The sequence below is a fragment of the Prunus mume genome, linkage group LG2 (assembly GCF_029339155.1).
Source record: "Prunus mume cultivar Tortuosa linkage group LG2, ASM2933915v1, whole genome shotgun sequence".
NCBI classification, from domain to species: Eukaryota; Viridiplantae; Streptophyta; class Magnoliopsida; order Rosales; family Rosaceae; genus Prunus; species Prunus mume.
In genome coordinates, this window is record NC_142699.1 from 45,989,172 (window position 1) to 46,008,214 (window position 19,043).

Consider the following 19,043-nt stretch of genomic DNA (forward strand, 5'->3'; position numbering starts at 1 on the left):
TGACTTACCAAATTTGATTAAGCCACATTTTGTCTGAGCCCAAGCAAATACATCTCAAAATTCCTTCAACAAAAACACCAAAGCTTCCTTCTCTTCCCCTGTTAAATGAACACTGACAAAGATGGGTCTTGGGACAGAGGGGTCATTACTCAAATCAATTGTTTCCAATCGCCTACTCAGCTACTGCTGTTGAGCCATCTTGCATGTGCTTGGGTGCTGTCATTGTTCTTGGAAGGCACAAGGCAGGGGTGCCTTGTCATTTGGACTCTTAAAGCCGTCTGCTTGCATGGCTTCTCCTCCATACTCGAGCTTTCCCGTAGGATACGGTCAAGCCTCCAATCCCGTCATAAGCGGTATATAGTGCGTCCATCTGGCAGCGCACCTTTGGTTGTTGACGTAGGCATGGTTGTTCCGAGTGTCTCTTTCTTTCTCAATCAACGATGGTTATGAGCTCCTCGTTGCATATATCACGAATTTCGGTACACGACGGCAGGTAAGTCCCAAAATCCTTGGATGGGTTGCTTCCGGCGCCTGTGCATTCAGTGTAGAACTCTGCCTCGGAGTAGTGAGCTTCGTTTTGGTTGAATGGTGCTTGGTTCCCAGGTATACGAAGTGGCGGCCTTAGCCCAATCCTCTCTTTTACATATTGATGGTAAGTAGAGACCACCAGTTTATGCTTATTGAGCCATGGCCTTCCCAGCAAAGCGTGATAAGCCACATCTACATCCACCACATAGAACTTGGTAAGTGACCGGATTGGCCCTACCTTCAAATTTACTTGCATGTATCCAACTGTAACTTCACTTTGATTCCCAAAGCCGCTAATGCTTGTCTGGGACTGCACGATCTTGGATAATGGAATACCAACTGTGTATGACACATGCAGGCAAAATGTTGAGAAGAACCCGTGTCTACCAAAGCCCTCCATATAAACACATCATTGATTTGCCCCTCCAGGTAGAGTGGCCGCCTATGATCCGGGTATGGAACTTCCATGTCTTCATCTGTGAAAACAATAGCATTGTCATTTTCTAAGAATGACCTTTGAGGTTGAGCAGTGAAGCAATGGGGGTTGGATTCTGCAGAAATATTCATGAGGGCCACAGTGGCTGCTTCCTAAGCGAGGCGAAACCAAATTGGTCAAAGAGTGACTTAACTCTTGGATTCCTCTGGAGGACTTGTGAAGCTGTGGGTCCTTGCTTCAAGCCTAGATATCGCTCCATTACAGTCGCCTCAGCTTCGTAAGAGTGTGAAATGTTATAGCAGCCGCCTCGCTGTCTAAGAGGCTCCACGGCATTGTTCTTCGGCATGTCAACATGAACACTCCATTATCTCACAGAACCATCCCATCCATTAGTGAGTAGCCATGGCATGTCGTAGCTTGATGGTTTTGAGTATTTGCACCAGTAAGCTGTATCCATGTTTCCACAAGGCTCCCAAATGGCCTCCGGTGGCTTCGGATCATTCCTCCATCGGTGACACAATTCGTCATCATCAAGCAAATCATCTGAACATGTAATAATAGCAGTTGTCTCTTTCCCCCTTCATTTTGGCAAAGGGTCTTCATCAATAGTTTGCTTCCTAGAGGGAAGCTCAAGAACCCCCTCATGTATTTTGCCATGTAAGATCCTCCTTAAACTCTAACAAGCGGTGGTCGGATGTCCTACAAACTGGTGATAGCGACAATATCTGGGATCACTCTTTTCTTCCCTGGTGGGAACCTTGTACGGCCTGAGGGGTTTGATCATGCCATTAGCAATCATCGTATCAAGGATGGCATGAAACTCTTCATCTTTGCAAGGTAATGGCGGGTATGTCTCCCTATCCTTTCGTTTGCGTGCGCTGTAGTCATTAGATGGCTTATCGTCTGTGGCTAACGTCTGATGTGATTCTTTCTTCTCACTCCTCCAACTTCTTTGTCCAGCCGGTTTGATAAACATGCTTGTCTTTCTTCACTTCGCTTGTAGGAAAATTAGTGATGCCAATATTTTCCAAGTACACTCTATAGTCTGCTACAATGTTGCTGATGCAAATCTCAACAAGTGCCTCTTCATCAACAAGTGCCTCTTCATCCTTTTCATCATAGCAATCGAGAGCCAAGTCCCGGAACCTTCTCACAAAGTCCACGGGATCCTCCCCTTGCTTTTGGCGAGTGTTATTGAGTTGCGTGGTGGTAACCCTCTCCTCATGCTGAAAATATTTTTTACAAAACCTGCTCGCCAAATCATCCCAGGAACGCATAGAGCTGGTGCCAATGTGGTGTACCATGTATAAGCCCGATCAATGAGGCTCTTTAAGAATTCTCGGAGTCGAAGATTATAATCACCGGTGTGTGGCCCCAAAGCATCAAGGAATCGGTTGACATGTTCCTTTGGGCTTCCTTTCTTCCCATCGAAAAGAACAAAGGTTGGTGTTTCGTAACCTTTGGGATAGGGCTGCTGGAGTAAGCTTGCTAGGTACGGTGGTTGAGGAATGTACTTCAATCCTCCCTGGCTCCGACTAAGCTCTTTCGCTGACATAGCAACGACATCCTCCTGAGTGACAAAAGATGGTCCCTTTGTTCGGACTCCCTTTCAATAGTGGCGAGTCTTCTTATGCGGACGTCATCATCTTTGCTTAGCTTAGAGGCAACATTTTTAATTCTTTGATAGTGTCCATCATCTCCTCTGGGTTTCCCCCATAGCCTGCATAGCTGTGATGAGATTAGTGAGGTGAAAGCTCCCTCACTTGCATGTTCTTGTCCTCTAGAGGAGGCATTTTGCCTTGATTCGGAATCACCATGGTCGGGTCCATCTTGGGAGGCCATGGTATTGCTCCTGGTTTTCTTCCTTGGAGGCATCAGTAAAATGGCAGCTTGTTCTCTGCATGAAGTCGCCAATTTGTAGGGTTTCGTTCGCTGCCCTAGCACCAGATGGGCTTGGGCTGCTTTGTAAGAAACGACGAACAAAATCAACCAAATGCCTGAGTTCAGAACCAAGGTCCAAAAGAGTTTTTAGAAAATCTAATGAGATTTTAAAAGAACACTCTTAGGATCACTTTACTAACACCCAAATAAGCATGATAAATTCACTAATGGCTTAGCCTGAGGAGCCTGTGGCATGGGAGCTGAGCTTTCACAAGTTTAGCAATTTGAGATAGAGAGACATGAATTTCTTATAAAGAACAAGAGCCTGAAGTGAACAGAGCAAGATTAGAATGATTCCTATCCTAAGAGGGAGAAGAAAACGAACGAGAGGGGAGATTGGGTGTCTTGAGTGAATTCTCAGATGCTTGACAAAGCTTGGTTAGGCTTTTGAATGGGTTGATTTTCTGGGTAACAAAAGCCCTCTTTTATAGGCATGAAGAACCCTAATTTCGTCTAATCATTTCCCTTCCTTTCTCTTTGCTTCCTTCCACTTAACCTTTTGGGTGAAATTCTTCCGTTCAAGATGCATGGGTAAGGGACCCTTTGTGGTTCTAATGGTTTGATGCGGCTGGATCTCCCCATGAGGCAGGGCGCCACACCTCTCTCTTTGGTTTCGAAATGAAGCTCGTAATGGAAAAAAGGATTACGGATAGAGCCTTTTGTCCGATGGGTACTTGTCTTTCACCCATAAATCTCCCCTGGTTCTTGTCATGGCTCCTTGTCTGACTTGTTTGGAGTCTTAACAGGGATGGAGCACGACACCAGCTTTTTAGAAGGCTTTGGGCTGGGCTTGTGTGTATAGTGTCGGACTATTAGCCTGTTATCTCCAGCATCTAATGGACTTTTCGCCAAGCTGCTGGAAGTGACTTTAGTTTTTTAGGCATTCTATTGATATGGGCTGGGCTACTAGATGATTTCCTAAGGCTTTGGACCATTTTCTCTTCTCTCTCATGCTAACCCATGTGTTTGGGTTCTAAGAACGGGCTTGAGTTTTAATGCCCCCAAGTGGCTTAAAACGTGCGCTCCTCGAACCCTCAATGGGCCCTGTGATTGCTTGTTCCCCTCCATGCCACAACCTTCACAGTAAGCCCCGATTTAATTTTTCTGTGGCTTGGGTCCACTTGAGTCATAGCTTGGTGTTAAAATAATGGCTCTTTTCGCATGATGCCTATGCTTACGCTTGAGTTTTATTATTCCGGGTCAAGTAACACCTGATGAGCACATGAGCGTGATTTTTGTAAGGTTGGTGTGTTTTATTTGGCCCCTTTGTATGGCTTTCTTGGCATGGTGCGTGGCTGGTAGCATGCATTAGCAGGTCCCACAAATGCCCCTTCGTTCCGATTAAGCCCCTTTTTATCTTCTTTTCTGTGTTGGGCCAAAAATTAATTTGGGCTTAACCCCTTGGATTTTTGGGCCTCACAGAACTATTGTCATTATTGTTGTTATTGCTGTCATGTCACCGTTGATGTTGTCTTTGGTTGCTTCGCTTTCCAATGTCATGGTTATTGATGTTGATGTGGCCATGCCCTTTGCCTTGCCTTGCCTTTACTTTGCCTTTGCTTTGTCTTTGCCTTCCCTTTGTCTTGCCTTATCCTATTTTTAGGGTTTGGTTTGCCTTTATCTTTGTCGTGCCATACCTTATTTTTAGGGGTTTGGTTTTGCCTTACCTTGTGCCGTGTTCACAGGGTTTCTGTGTTCTTTGCCATTCTTACTTCCAACAACTATAAAAACAATCGAGCAGATGCAGGAATAAAATAAGCCAATAGCACTATGCCTTTATTAGTCAAGCAAGACCCCCCGAAAACACGCTAATATTCACAAGGTTTCTGTGTTCTTTGCCTTACCTTTACCATGTTTGTTGCCCAAGGAATCAACCTTAGAGGGGGTGAATAAGGTTGATTGCAAATTTAAGTTTAAACATGGACAAGTAAATTTGACAAGCAGAATAATAAAGAGATAGGGAAAGAAAGATTTAAATTTACAGATTTATACTGGTTAAATTCACCTGACCTACATCCAGTCCTCAAGCACACCACTTGAGAGTTCGATCCACTATGTTGAAAAACTCCTTGCAGGTGGAGTTCAAACCTTTACACTATCAGACCACACCACTCCTGCACAGCTAGAACACACCACTCTAATACAAGATGGAAGACACCCTTCTCACCTCACGGGGTCAAACCAACCCTTTTTACAAGTTTGAATGAAATAACTCTCGGAACAAAATCTCTCATATTTGAGAGGGATATACAATTGAATCTCACACAAAGATAACTCTCCTTTCTGAGTAGGTGATTACAGACGTAATTTTGATTTCTGAGTAGGTGATTATAGACGTAATTTTGGACACTATAACTCTTGTATGAATTTGAACAAGGAATGGCTCAAGAGAAAATGATATTCATAGTATGATGAATGCTTGTAAGCTTGGATGAATATGTTGAGATGTTGTTGTCACCAAAAATCTGAATACATATTTTAAGTATAGAAATAAAGTTGGTGGAAAGATGGAGCCATTAGGAATATAGCTGTTGGAAAACATAGCCGTTAAAAATATAGCGATTAGAAAATAGATTTGTTGGAACAGTGTTCAGCCAACCTTATTTCAGTTGGAACAATGTACAACCAACCTTATTTCTATTTCCAACATTTAAGTAAATGTCTTTGTCCTTTTACTTTCATTTATTTTTATATTACTCCATTTACTTAAGTTTACAATGTAAATAAGGACGTACCCCCCATTTGGATTCAAATAAAAATACTAGAAAATCAAATTCTACCAAATCAAAATATGAAAAATCGGTTTTATTTCAACACGCGATTTGGAATAAAAATGAAGGTTTATTAAGTCAATATATACTTCATATAAAAATCTCATAAAATCAAATTTTCTTATTTAATATATAGGAAATAAAAGCCGCAAAAATTATCTTTTGAAAATGATAATTCTGAAAAATCATTTTCCATACTTAGCCAAAATTTTGGTAAAACAATTTTGCATGTATGATATGAATGCATGAAGGAACAATTTATCGCACTTGAAATACATTAGATAAATAAGAACAATTTGTTATCATCAAAATATGCACAATAATATTAAAGATCGTACGGCTAAAAATGTTTACAAGATTTCTGTGTTCTTTGCCTCACCTTTGTTGTGTTCACAGGGTTTCTGTGTTCTTTGCCTTGCCTTTGTCGTGTTTACAGGGTTTCTATGTTCAGCCGTGTTCTATTGTGTGCCCTATTTGTTTAGGGTTTGCTTTTGTGTTTTAGCTGCAATCTTTGCATTGGTTTGCCTTTATTTCACTCATGATTTATGACAAGGCCTTCTCTATAGTTGTTTAATTAGTCAATGTTGAGTATGGTGGTCTATGACTCGCTTGTCAAGTTGGGCATGTGAAATATCTTTGCTCCAACTTGAGGGAGAGTGTTGGCGAGTCCTTATTTAGTTGGGATTTTGGTTCCTTACTATGTTAGAGTTTTAGTTACTTACCAATTTATTTAGTCCTATTATAATTGAGATTTATTTCCTATTGTAATTTAGATTAATTTCCTTTGTTATTTAGGGTTAACACATCTTTGTACTTCTCTCCATATTTGAGAAGAATTAATATATATATATATATATGAGTATAACTGAATATTTGCCCTACTTTTATTTGACAAAGACTACATGTAATAGTGGAATAATACAACAATAAGTAGAAGTCTACACATGATAGAAGACTACAAAATACCATCCCTCTTGCATAAACTTGACTAGAATCAATTTCCTAATGAGTGCATGACTTATATATATATATATGTGTGTGTGTGTGTGTGTGTGTGTGTGTATTTCACTAAAGTACCAACACTAGCATTAGTACTACTCTATTTAATACCAACAATATGTTCATAATTTTCCTGGCATTCACGAGTTTAATAAAAAGCATAGGCAACGTTAATCTTACCAACACTAGCACTACTCTGAACAGATTGTTGCAAATCTCTCTCTCTCTCTCTCTCTCTCTCTCTCTCTCTCTCTATATATATATATATATATATATATATAATATTATTCTTTTTAAGGGTATACTAGTGATTTGGCCTCTGAACTTGTACTTAATTTTCAATTAACCCCCCACCCCCTTTTTTTTGGGAAATATGCTGATATAATCACTTTTCAAAACTTTTATTCTCAAATGATCAATTTACAAATCTTATTCTGATATAATCACTTCGGGACTTGAAATTACTTAAGTGCCCACCATATAAAAGCATATCTATTGTGGAGTCTGACTTTTCTCTCTGTCTAAGCTCTCTCTCTCACAGTTCTCTCTTCCTCTCTCAGCTTTCTCTTTCATCGACCACCTCCACTCTCTTTCTCCCTCTGTCGCTAAAACCTAAGCAGCACTCTCTCGTTCTCCTTATGCAGTCAATGTTAAGGTTTGTTGAGGGGGTTCATGACGGTGAAAGGGAGGGTTTCTTCATTAAATGCTCTCTCCCTTCAACAATCTCTCGTTCCCTCTCTTTTCATGTCTTCAATCGACGTCTTTCTCTTCTCCTCTTCCTTCAGGGCCTCAAAACCCTAATTCTTGGTTTGGGTTCCGACTTTTTTCACATACTTCCTCTTCATTCTGAATCCTCTCACAAACAAAATTCGGTGCTTTTCTTTAGGTGTTTCTGGGATTTCCAATTCAGCTCGTGTGCAAAACGAGTGATTCTAAGGTGGGTTTTGTATTTGTTATTGACTAGTTTGTCTTTTGTATGGTGTCATTTGAGAAGGATAATTTTACTAACTTGTGACTGATTTTGTGAAGTTTAGTAATTAGAGAGATTGGAAATTTATGTATTTTAACTGTGAATTACTTCATGCTTGGATGAAACTTCTGTTGGTCTGATTGATTTTGCTCTATGGATGACGAAGTGCCTCAACTTGCTATTTGTCATCTAGGAGTGGTTCGTTTGTGATGCGTGTTTTCAGTTCCATTTTATGATGCATATTTAGTGTGGGAATTTATTGTGGTGGCAATGGCTATTCCATTATAACACAGCTTTACCTCGCAAGGCCCTAAAGTAGCTAAGTGAGTAATAATGCGAATAAATTTGTTGTTATCATTGCTGTTTCAGCATCTAGTAGGATATTTTGCACCGTTCTAGTCTTAATGGTTAATTATGTGATTTTGAAATACTAATGTTAATTAGTGTGGGATTTTTCTCTTCCCTATGCTATAAAACCTACTAAATTTTGTTGTTATTCCTTGTCACCATACAGATAAAATTTAGTCCGCCGAGCAAGTCTCAATTCAACCAAGTTCCGAGACCAACAACGAGGTCCGAACCAATCTCAATATACGAGGCTAAAGTTTAGCCCGCGGTTGCACCTAGTAACTTCAGCCGCTCTACGTACTTCACTGAGGGATCAAGCCACACATAGTTCTTTCACTAAAACCCTTTTTCCTCCGAATCACAACTCAACAAACACAATCACATTGTCCCTCATACGCCGGGACGACTCGCCACGTATAAGGTCTGCCAACACGCCTGCTATTCCTACGACACGCATGCGACTCAACACAATATCACATCACCCCTCATACGATGGGACGCACCCGGCCTTGTATGGGGTTTGTCAACATGCCGGCTACTCCTACGACACGCGACCTCAACACAATCACAATATCACCCTCATACAACGGGAAGCACCCGCCCGTATGGGGTCTCAACACGCCGGCTACTCCTACGACACGCGGCGACTCAACACAATATCACATCACCCCTCATACAATGGGACGCACCGGCCTCGTGTAGATGGTCTGTCAACACACCGGCCACTCCTACGACACGTGTGACCTTAACATAATATCACATCACCCTCATACGACGGAAGCACCCAGCCTCGTATGGGTCAACACAACGGCTACTCCTACGACACGTGGCGACTCAACACAATCACAATATCACCCTCATACAATGGGACGACCCGCCCTGATGGGTCTGGCAACACCGCTACTCCTTTGACACGCACGACTCAACACAATAACAATATCACCACTCATACAACAGGATGCACCCGCCTCATGGGTCTGTTAACACGCCGGCTACTCCTACGACACGCGCGACCTTACACAATATCACATCACCCTTCATACGACGGACGCACCCGCCTCAGATGGTTTGTCAACACGCCGGCTACTCCTACGACACGTGTGACCTCAACACAATATCACATCACCCTTATACGACGGACGACGCCTTGTAAGTCCACAACACGGCTACTCCTACGACATGTGCAACCTTAACACAATATCACATCACCCTCATAGGACGGGACGACCCGCCACGTATGGTCCCCAACACGCCGCTACTCCTACGACACGCGGTGACCTCAACATAATATCACATCACTCATATGACGGAAGCACCCACAGATGGGTCTCACAACACGCCGCTACTCCTACGACACGCGGCGACCTCAACACAATCACAATATCACCTCATACAACGGACGCACCCGGCCTCAGATGAGGTCCACAACACGCTGGCTACCTTTGACACGCGACCTCAACACACAACAATATCACCACTCATACAACAGACGCACCCGCCTGTATGGGGTCTAACACGTCGGCTACTCCTACGACACGTGCGACCTTAACACAATATCACATCACCCCTTCATACGACGGGACGCACCCGGCCTCGTATGGGGTTTGTCAACACGCCGGCTACTCCTACGACACGTGTGACCTCAACACAATATCACATCACCCTCATACGACGGGACGCACCCGGCCTTGTATGGGGTCACAACACGCCGGCTACTCCTCGACATGTGCAACCCAAAACAATATCACATCACCCCTCATAGGACGGACGCACCCGCCACGTATGGGGTCACAACACGCGGCTACTCCTACGACACGTGTGACCTCAATACAATATCACATCACCCTCATACGACGGACGACCCGCCTCGATGGGATCCGCCAACACGCCGGCTACTCCTACGACACGCGGCGACTCACAAGCACATCATATAATCCCTCATAGGACGGACGACCCTTTGACCGTGATTGGGTCTATCAACACGCTGCTACTCCACGACACGTGCGACTCACAAGCACATCATATAATATCACCCTCATATAACGGACGCACCCGCCTCGTATGGGGTCTCATAACATGCCGCTGCTCCTACGACACGCGCGACCTCACAAGTATAAGATGGTACTTACACGGGAAAAATCACTATCCAAGGAGGTACATAGGGTAGTGCGTATAGCACTGCAAACTGACATTCGGTCCCTTTTTATACCTTTATACATCCACAGAATTAAACATACATATATATTCTAATCTTATATCAACCTCAACCAAAATAGCATCCCATAAACTCCCCCATTTAAATTCATCAATTAATATCCACATAAGTCGACTAACGGTCAATACGTGTCTTTACGGTCATTTCAATCTTCCTAGGAAGGTAAAACTATCTCCAAAGTCTCACAGTCATCACAGGGTCAAACTATCCAAACTTGGTCAAACGGACCCGCGGGGCCCCTGTGACCTCCAAATTTTGATCCGAAAGTTCCTATAGGTTCTACAAGCTCTAGGATGCACATCCGCAAGTTTGGTCCTCGATCGAATGGTCGATCGCTCACGATCGCACGATCGACAATTATTATAAACTTAACCCTAGGGTTGGCATTTCCGGAGTATCCAGGACTCCGTTTTACAATCCGTTGAATCCTACACGATCCTAGGAATGCCCAGATCAACATATAATAAATTCAAGACCATCCAATAGTTCAAACGTATCGAACCCCGATAACGCGCAATATGCGATATCTGTTCGGGACTCTAACGTTATCCAAAATGAGATCCGAGCACACCGATGCGCTCGTGACAACCGAGATCTCATTGGGACAAAATGCCCCTTTTACCTACACGCCACCACACGCGTCGGCGGCGCTGGGTGTCCAAAGCGATACCCATCGCAAAACTTCCAAATCGAGAGCCACCCTTCCTGGCTACCTACTACTCGACGAGTGGAGCAACTTATTCAACCACGGCAATGTCCACTAGTGGTCGGAATTTCAACCCAAAACCGCCAAAACCTAGGTTTCAAAATCTGGATCCTAGGCGAGAAATTAATCCAATCCTACACAACAGCAAATAGATCTCTCAAAATGGGTGAGGAACCATACTTCCACCGAGATTGGGCGGCGGGGGCGGCGATAACTCATATATTTATACATTTATACCATCCATTTCTAGTCTATTTGTGATGTTTTGAGTTAAACATTTTTGCTTTACCCTATTTTGTGTCAGTATGCAGTTGCACCTACTTTAGGATCAAGTTAAAGGCAAAAGAAATCAAAACATGTCATTTTTGGAGCTGGCCATTATTCAAACGTGGAAACAAATTTCGTAACCTGTTTTGAAGTCCAAATAAAGATCCAAAGCGAACCTGGCTTGTTTAAAGACTAAGGCAAAAACGTGCAAAATAAAAGCTGATTTATTAGGATCTCTTTGGAATATCTGACAGCCTCTTTACCCCATAAAAACTTGCATTTTAGCTACTTTCACAGACCCTATTTATTTTGGACGAATTTCACAACCCTGGACATCCTTCTTTTTGTCATTCTCCCTTTCACACACACTTAAACCCTAGCCGTCCATATATTTCCACCATCAAGACTCATTGCGCTGTTCTTGGAGAAGTTCAACATCAGAATCGGTTCAAGGGTTTCCTCTCATGAATTTATTTTCACCATGTTGTTTATTTTCGTTTTAATCTTTGTGAACATGATGTGTAACTAAATTCATAGCTAGGATTTCGATGTAGCCTTGCAACATTGATCTATGTTTCTAAGTTAAAGTATTCTGTTCATCAATCTTTTTGTTTCATTCATCAATCTATTGTTAAATTTGTTTGTCAATTTTAATGTTTGATCACCATTAGGGCTGCCTACAGATTATCTAGTCAAGGTTATTGTAAACATCATGCTTAATCTTGGTAGACATGTGAATGAATGAAGAGAATGCTATGCAAACATCCTGCCGTGTGTTTTCTTCCTTTAACGTTTTCTGCATGTTAATGACTCTTAACCGAACCAAAGTTGAACATCCCAATTAGGTTGCAGATTAGGAGAATTTGATCAAAACCACACATCATATGGCTGATCATATATATGTAAAACAAACTCTGGAAACAGGTTGGTAGTTGAATATGGTTTAACTTTATAAACATGGAATTGGTTTTGCAATGGTGAACTCGAAATCCCTGGTCTCATCCCTATTCTTCTTACATCAATATCTCATTCTGCTACATTCTTCTTGCATTTTGGTTATTTTTCGCTTACAACGCAAACTACTCTCAATTTGTCACTTCTACTTTTAGTTAGGTTCTTTCAAAACTAGTAATTTATAGAGGTCCAATCGGTCCTCGTTGTTCGACACTTACTTGTACCATTATACTAACCATATATTGGCACTGAAGGAACACAACAGGCGCAACGCGGAAAACCCCGGTTCATACACTAAAACCGCTGGCGCCGGAAGAAGGGGTGGTCGGGCCGGACGCCAAACAAAGCTAACGGATCGATGACGCCCTTGCAAAGGGGGAGTTGAGAGAATCAAGAGAGAGAGTGATCGGGCCGAGAGAGAAACCGAGAGAGAGAGAGCGTACGCGGAGAGAGAGAGAGAGAGAGAGAGAGAGAGAGAGAGAGAGAGAGAGAGAGAGAGAGAGAGAGAGAGAGAGAGAGCTGAGGGCATTTTTGACTTTTTATCAAAAATCCCTTTTTCAAATAATTACGATTATGCCATTGAGTTTCATTCGATCGTAACTCTCTCGTTACAACTTCGATTCGAGCCCACTTCGTGTCTACGAACTCATCTCACCGTGCTCTACGCAACGGTACAACCAGAATTCCCAAATTCCTTCCAAATAAGAAATGACCAAATTACCCCTATCCCAAGGGTAAATTCGTAATTCCACTCAAATTAATTAAAACATGGGATAAATTTGGAGTCGGGATGTTACATAAGTAATGTTGGCGTGCTCTTGATTTCAAAAAACTGTATCACAGGTGGTATATAAACAGGTAATCTGGATTGGTGTTGGATAGTTTCCATGGATAGGCATGTAGAAATCTATTATGTTATAATGAGTTCATTCTTTCCCATGTGAGATGTATCAAATAAATGCATGATATGTATAGGATGTTTGGAAAATGTTTGAGTACGCAAGTGATACTCTTTCATGTAACAATTCACGAACGCTTCATCCACATCTTGTAATCAAGTAATGTCAGAGTAACATCCTGAGGGTGATTTTCAATTGTGAAGTTCTATTTATTTCTTACTCTGATGTCTTATGCTTTTAATGAAAACAACCATTGTTTCCATAAAGTGCCATATAGTGAGGACTTGAGAAAATGGTTATGCACCATATGTTGTTCCCATAAAGTGCCATATAGTAGGGACGGATTTCCCATAAAGGTTTTCTTATACTGTGTTGCTCATGACCTTCTAAGTGCTAGATAACTTAGTTCATTTTGAGTATTTTTAGTTTTAAATGCAATTTTTATTGTGATTTAAATATCATGTTACAATGGATAGATTTGCAGGTTGTATGTAATTATATTTATTTTAATTAGTTTGCATTTCAAATTTCAATTTATTTTTTAATATATTTATTTTATTATTAGGTTTAGCTTGGTTTTGCTACTGAATCAGTTATGAAGCTTTGCAGAAGTGAATTAACATAAATTAACCAATGCCGCTTTGGTTATGTTGGTTGTTGATTGATTGATTGCAAATAAAACATATGGAGGAAAGTATAATTGTACACCGCTATCTAGTTTTCATATCATGGGACGTGCAATTGCATAGTCTCTTTAAAGCCTAAACTTGAATACAATTCATTTTTAATGACTTTTTTAAACCAGGATATGCAATTGCATACCATTTATGCAATAGTTGACCCTATATATGCAATTATTATAATTTGTACAAACAAATTTCACTCTCTTGCTTTCTCGAAGTAGAGAAACTAGTGTAGATTTAATAAGCAAGTGAAACATTTTCAGGTTTTTGGAACTCAAATGGTTTTTCAGGTTTTTATACTTCGAGATCGATATTTTAATCATTACCCTTAACATGAATAGTGATGAATCCAATTTCTGCTGGACCTGGCAAACTGGTTTCGGGTTGTGTTCGTGTTAACTCGTTAATTTAACGGGTTGAGACGACACGACCCGTTAAGCTAACGGGTGAGAAACACTAGACTCAAACACGACCCGTTAAGAATAAACCAGGAAAAAAAAAAAACTATCCCCCAAAACGAGCCAGCAACCCCCTATCCAAAAATCTACAAGTTCAGGATTAGTCTAGCATAATGATAAAACAAGAGAAGCAAAATAGTTGGTTGATTAGATTATATATATAATTAAAAAAAGACAGAGAGTGAGAGAGGAAGAGAAGAAAAAAATGGAGAGAAAAGAAAGAGATGGAAAGAATAAGAAGAAGAAGAAAAAAAATGGAGGGGAGAGATGGACAATTTCTGAAAGGGGAGAAGAACAGGAAAAAAGTGAGAGATTGAGAGATGTAGAGAAAAGAAAAAAAGAGAGGGGGATAAGAAAGATTTTTTTTTTAAAAAAAGGCATGATGTTGGGGATATGATATATATTTTTTTAAATACATTTTATAAAATTACAAAATTACCCTCCTTAACAGGTGGATGCGAATATTCGCAAATTGACTGACACGACCCGTTAGCTTAATGGGTGGCTAACGGGTTCACTCGTTTTCAACCCGACCCATTAAGCTAAACCCAAATATTGATAATTTGATGCGAATTCGTGTCATGTTAACGGGTCGTGTGCAATATTGCCGGGTCTAATTTCTGCACCTCACATAAGTAAGGTCAAGGATTAAAATATCGGCCGTGCACATAATATAGGGCCTCCAATTTACAGAAATTTCAAGAAATATATCGCTATCGTTTTAGGTATCGGGAAAAAATTAACAAAAATGACAAATATAAGCATTGAAATACATAATTTTAGTGTAAAATTTTCATAAATGTTATGTACATTATCAACAAACACACATTTTCATAAATTTTCATAAATGTTATGTACATTTTCATACGTAATTTTGAGTGAATAAATAGCTCGTTTGTTTGAAAAATTAAGTTAGTTGGGTCCAATTTCCCTAGGGAATGACCAACTTTATTCAACAAACGCACCTCTTACTTCCTCGAAGTAAAATACCTTGTTTGTTGAGTAAATCATGGAGTTTGTTGGGTAATCTGGTCAACGGGCAACATCATTTACCTGACAAACGAGTTGCTTAGCGTTCGTTAGGTAGGTTTGTTGGCATAACTTACTCAATATAAATTTCGTGATTTACTACTAATTTAACCCAGTGAACTATTGGGAATAAAATTGAACTTTGTTCATTGTCTCCAATTATTACTATATTGTTAATTGAAAAAAAATCAATAATATCAAACATATGATTGTTGATACAAATATAAATTTAAAAATTTCAACAAAAATTATTACCGGCCACATTGAATTGACGAAAAAGAAAATGGGACTTTTTCAATTATGATTAATGCCTAATTGATAATATATGATCATGAATGTTTATGACATGAAGTGGAAGTATAAGAAGTCTTCTTATATCGAGTCTCATTGCATAGCCTAGATATGAACCATATTCCAAGGATTATTGTGCTGTTATGATTGTAGACTAAATATCATAGTTGAAAACAACAATTTTACCCATAAATGATAGTGAAATATCCATAAAAGAAAGCAACATCACATGTTTGGCTTTAGAGCATATATTTAACATCCTTTCATATTATTTTATTTTACATATGTTTAACGTATGAAATGACCAATTTGCCCTCATATTTAATTACAGATTGGACGAAATGTTAGGTAATTGAATTTTGCTGTAGAAAATCTTTTAAGTACAACTTATATTCATTGTCCATGTGTTAAATGTGGGAATATTCTGTTGTTTGGAGTTGGAATTATAAGAGACCACTTATACTTTAATGGAATTGACCAAAGCTATAAGGTTTGGACATGGCACAGAGAACCTTGGGAATGGACTACTAATGCTAGTAGAAATGTGGAAGAAGATGAGCAATGTGGGTTCAGTTTTGTTTCTGAAGAAGTAGGGATGGATGATAATGATTTAGGCGACATTGGATTTGATCCTTATGAGTTTGCCAATGTGACTGGGGATGGAAATCAACCCTTGTACCCTGGTAGCAGTAAGTACACAATGTTGTCGGCTTTGATGAAGTTATATAATTTGAAAGCAAAACATAGGATGAGTGATGTTTGTGTTACAGAATTATTGATACTTCAAGGAGATTTGCTTCCAGAAAGGAATACACTACCTTCCTCTATGTACGAGGCCAAAAAGACATTGTCTGCTGTAGGGATGAGTTATGAGAAAATTCACGCATGTCCCAATGACTACATCTTGTATAGAAAGGATTATGAAGATTCAACTAATTGTCCTACTTGTGGTGTCTCAAGGTGGTGTGGTATTTTCCTCCAATTCCAAGGTTTAAAAGGATGTTTCAATCACATAAGACAGCTAAGAGTTTGACTTGGCATGCTGCTAGAAAATCAGTTGACGATCAAATGTCTCATCCAGCAGATTCCCCGTCTTGGAAACTTGTCGATGATAATGGGCCCGAGTTTGGTAAAGAGCCGAGAAACTTGAGATTGGATCTCTCATATGATGGATTCAATCCCCACAGTTCTTTAAGTAGCAGATATAGTTGTTGGCCAGTTATCTTAGTTACATGTAATCTTCGACCATGGCTATGCATGAAATGGAAGTTCATGATGTTTACCTTATTGATTTCCGGTCCTAAACATCCTGGAAATGATATAGATGTCTTCTTAAAGCCTTTGATTGATGATTTAAAATCTCTGTGGGATGAGATTAGAGGAGTGTATGATGCACATATAGGAGAATACTTTACACTCAAAGTGTATTATTGTGGATAGTTAATGATTTTCCTGCCTATGGGAACTTATCTAGTTGTGTCGTCAAAGGATATAAAGCTTGTCCAATATGCAGCGATGATACACCTAGTCACAGGTTGAAAAATGGCCGTAAAATTTGTTACATTGGGCATAGAAAATGGTTACCAATCAATCATACATATCGGAGGCAGCGTGCAGCTTTTAATGGGAAACTTGAATATGGCACACCTCCCGATCCATTAAACGGAGAAGAAGTGTCGCACATTGTTGAAGATATTAATTACACATGGGGCTCGAAAAATGGGGGAAGTGTTGGTGAGAATGATGGTCACAGAGTTTGTTGGAAGAAGAAATCAAAATTCTTTGATCTCGAATATTGGAAGTACCTTCATGTGAGGCATGTCCTAGATGTTATGCATATTGAGAAGAATGTTTGTGATAGTATCATTGGTACATTGCTGGAGATCCCTGGAAAAATTAAAGATGGGATTGCTACTCGGTTAGATTTATTGAACATGGGGGTCAAAACTGATTTGCAACCCGAGTATGGACAAAGACGTACTCGCTTGCCTCTAGGGCCTTAGAATTTGTCAAGAGTAGAGAAGAAAGCAGTTTGCAATTCTTTCTATGGTATGAAGGTCCCTGAAGGTTATTGTTCAAATATAAAAAATCTTGTATCTTTAAAAGATTCAAGACTTCTTGGACTTAAATCTCATGATTGTCATACCTTGATGCAACAATTGCTCTCTGTGGCAATTCGTTCTGTTTTGGAGAAGCCTACAAGGTATGCAATAACTTGATTGTGCTTCTTCTTCAATGCTATATGTACAAAGACGGTAGATGTTCCCAAGCTGGATAAGTTGGAAGAAGATGTAGTAGTTACTTTGTGTTTGCTTGAAAAGTATTTTCTCCCTTCATTCTTTGATATCATGGTTCATCTAGTAGTACATCTTGTTAAAGAAGTTCATCTATGTGACCCAGTATATTTTAGATGGATGTATCTGTTTGAAAGGTATATGAAAGTGCTAAAAGGGTATGTTCAGAACCGTACTCGTCTGGAAGGTTGCATTGTTGAGCGGTATATAGTTGAAGAAGCTGTAGAGTTTTGCACCGAGCATTTATCTGATGTTAATACAGTTGGAGTGCCTTCAAGCCAGAAGATGAGAGTTTCGAAGCCATTATCAAGTTGCACAGTAAGCTTAGTTGATCGGGACTTGTTAAACCAGACACATTTATATGTCTTGGAGAATACAGAGGAAGTCCTACCTTATATCAAGTAAGTATGACTTTTATTTTTCATATGGAGACATTTTAAATATTATTATTCCTTATGTTTATCTTATATACAAGGAATCATAATGCTTGATTTTTTCGTGTTAATATAGGGAACATATGATCCACATCAAGACTATTTATCCAAAATTTAGAAAGAGAACAAAGTGGCTGCAAGATAATCACAATAGCACTTTCATTCAATGGCTCCACTTTAAGGTATATATATGTTATTGAATGACATGCATATTCAACTTTTAATTTTCTTCCATTTTATATGTTAGATTGAATTAAGGTATATATGATTAATTTGTAGGTTCAAAGTAAACTTAATGGGGAAGAGCATAATGGCGTATCAGAAAATTTGAGGTGGCTAGTAGCTGGTCCAAGCATGGCAGTGCCATCATATAGGAGCTATCTTATTAATGGTATTAAATTTAACACCAAGGCACAAGATGATGTGCAAACTGTCCAAAATAGTGGAGTTTATTTACTTGCACATACTATGCAAGTTGCTAGTGCCAATGATAAAAACTCTATTGTCTCCAATATGGGTTTTTATGGCGTTATTCAAGAAATTTAGGACCTTGACTACCAAAAGTTTAGAATCCCAGTCTTGAGGTGTGATTGGATAGATAACACTTCAGGCCTTGTAGTCGACAAACTTGGATTTACCCTTGTAGATCTATGTAAAATTGGACATATGAATGACCAATTTGTTATGGCTTCTCAAGTCAAACAAGTATTTTATGTTGACGATCCAATGCATCGTGGTTGGTCGGTAGTGTTATCAATGCCTAATAGAGAATATAATGATGTTATTGGTGATGATGTGCTCGGTGATACTAGAATTGAGT

The 19,043-nt window shown here is 39.9% G+C and overlaps 1 pseudogene; it reads left to right on the forward strand.

The window, feature by feature from the left end:
- Nucleotides 1–15,853: 15,853 nt before the first annotated feature.
- On the forward strand, nt 15,854–18,194 carry LOC148920535 (uncharacterized; annotated as a pseudogene).
- The last annotated feature ends 849 nt before the right edge of the window (nt 18,195–19,043 follow it).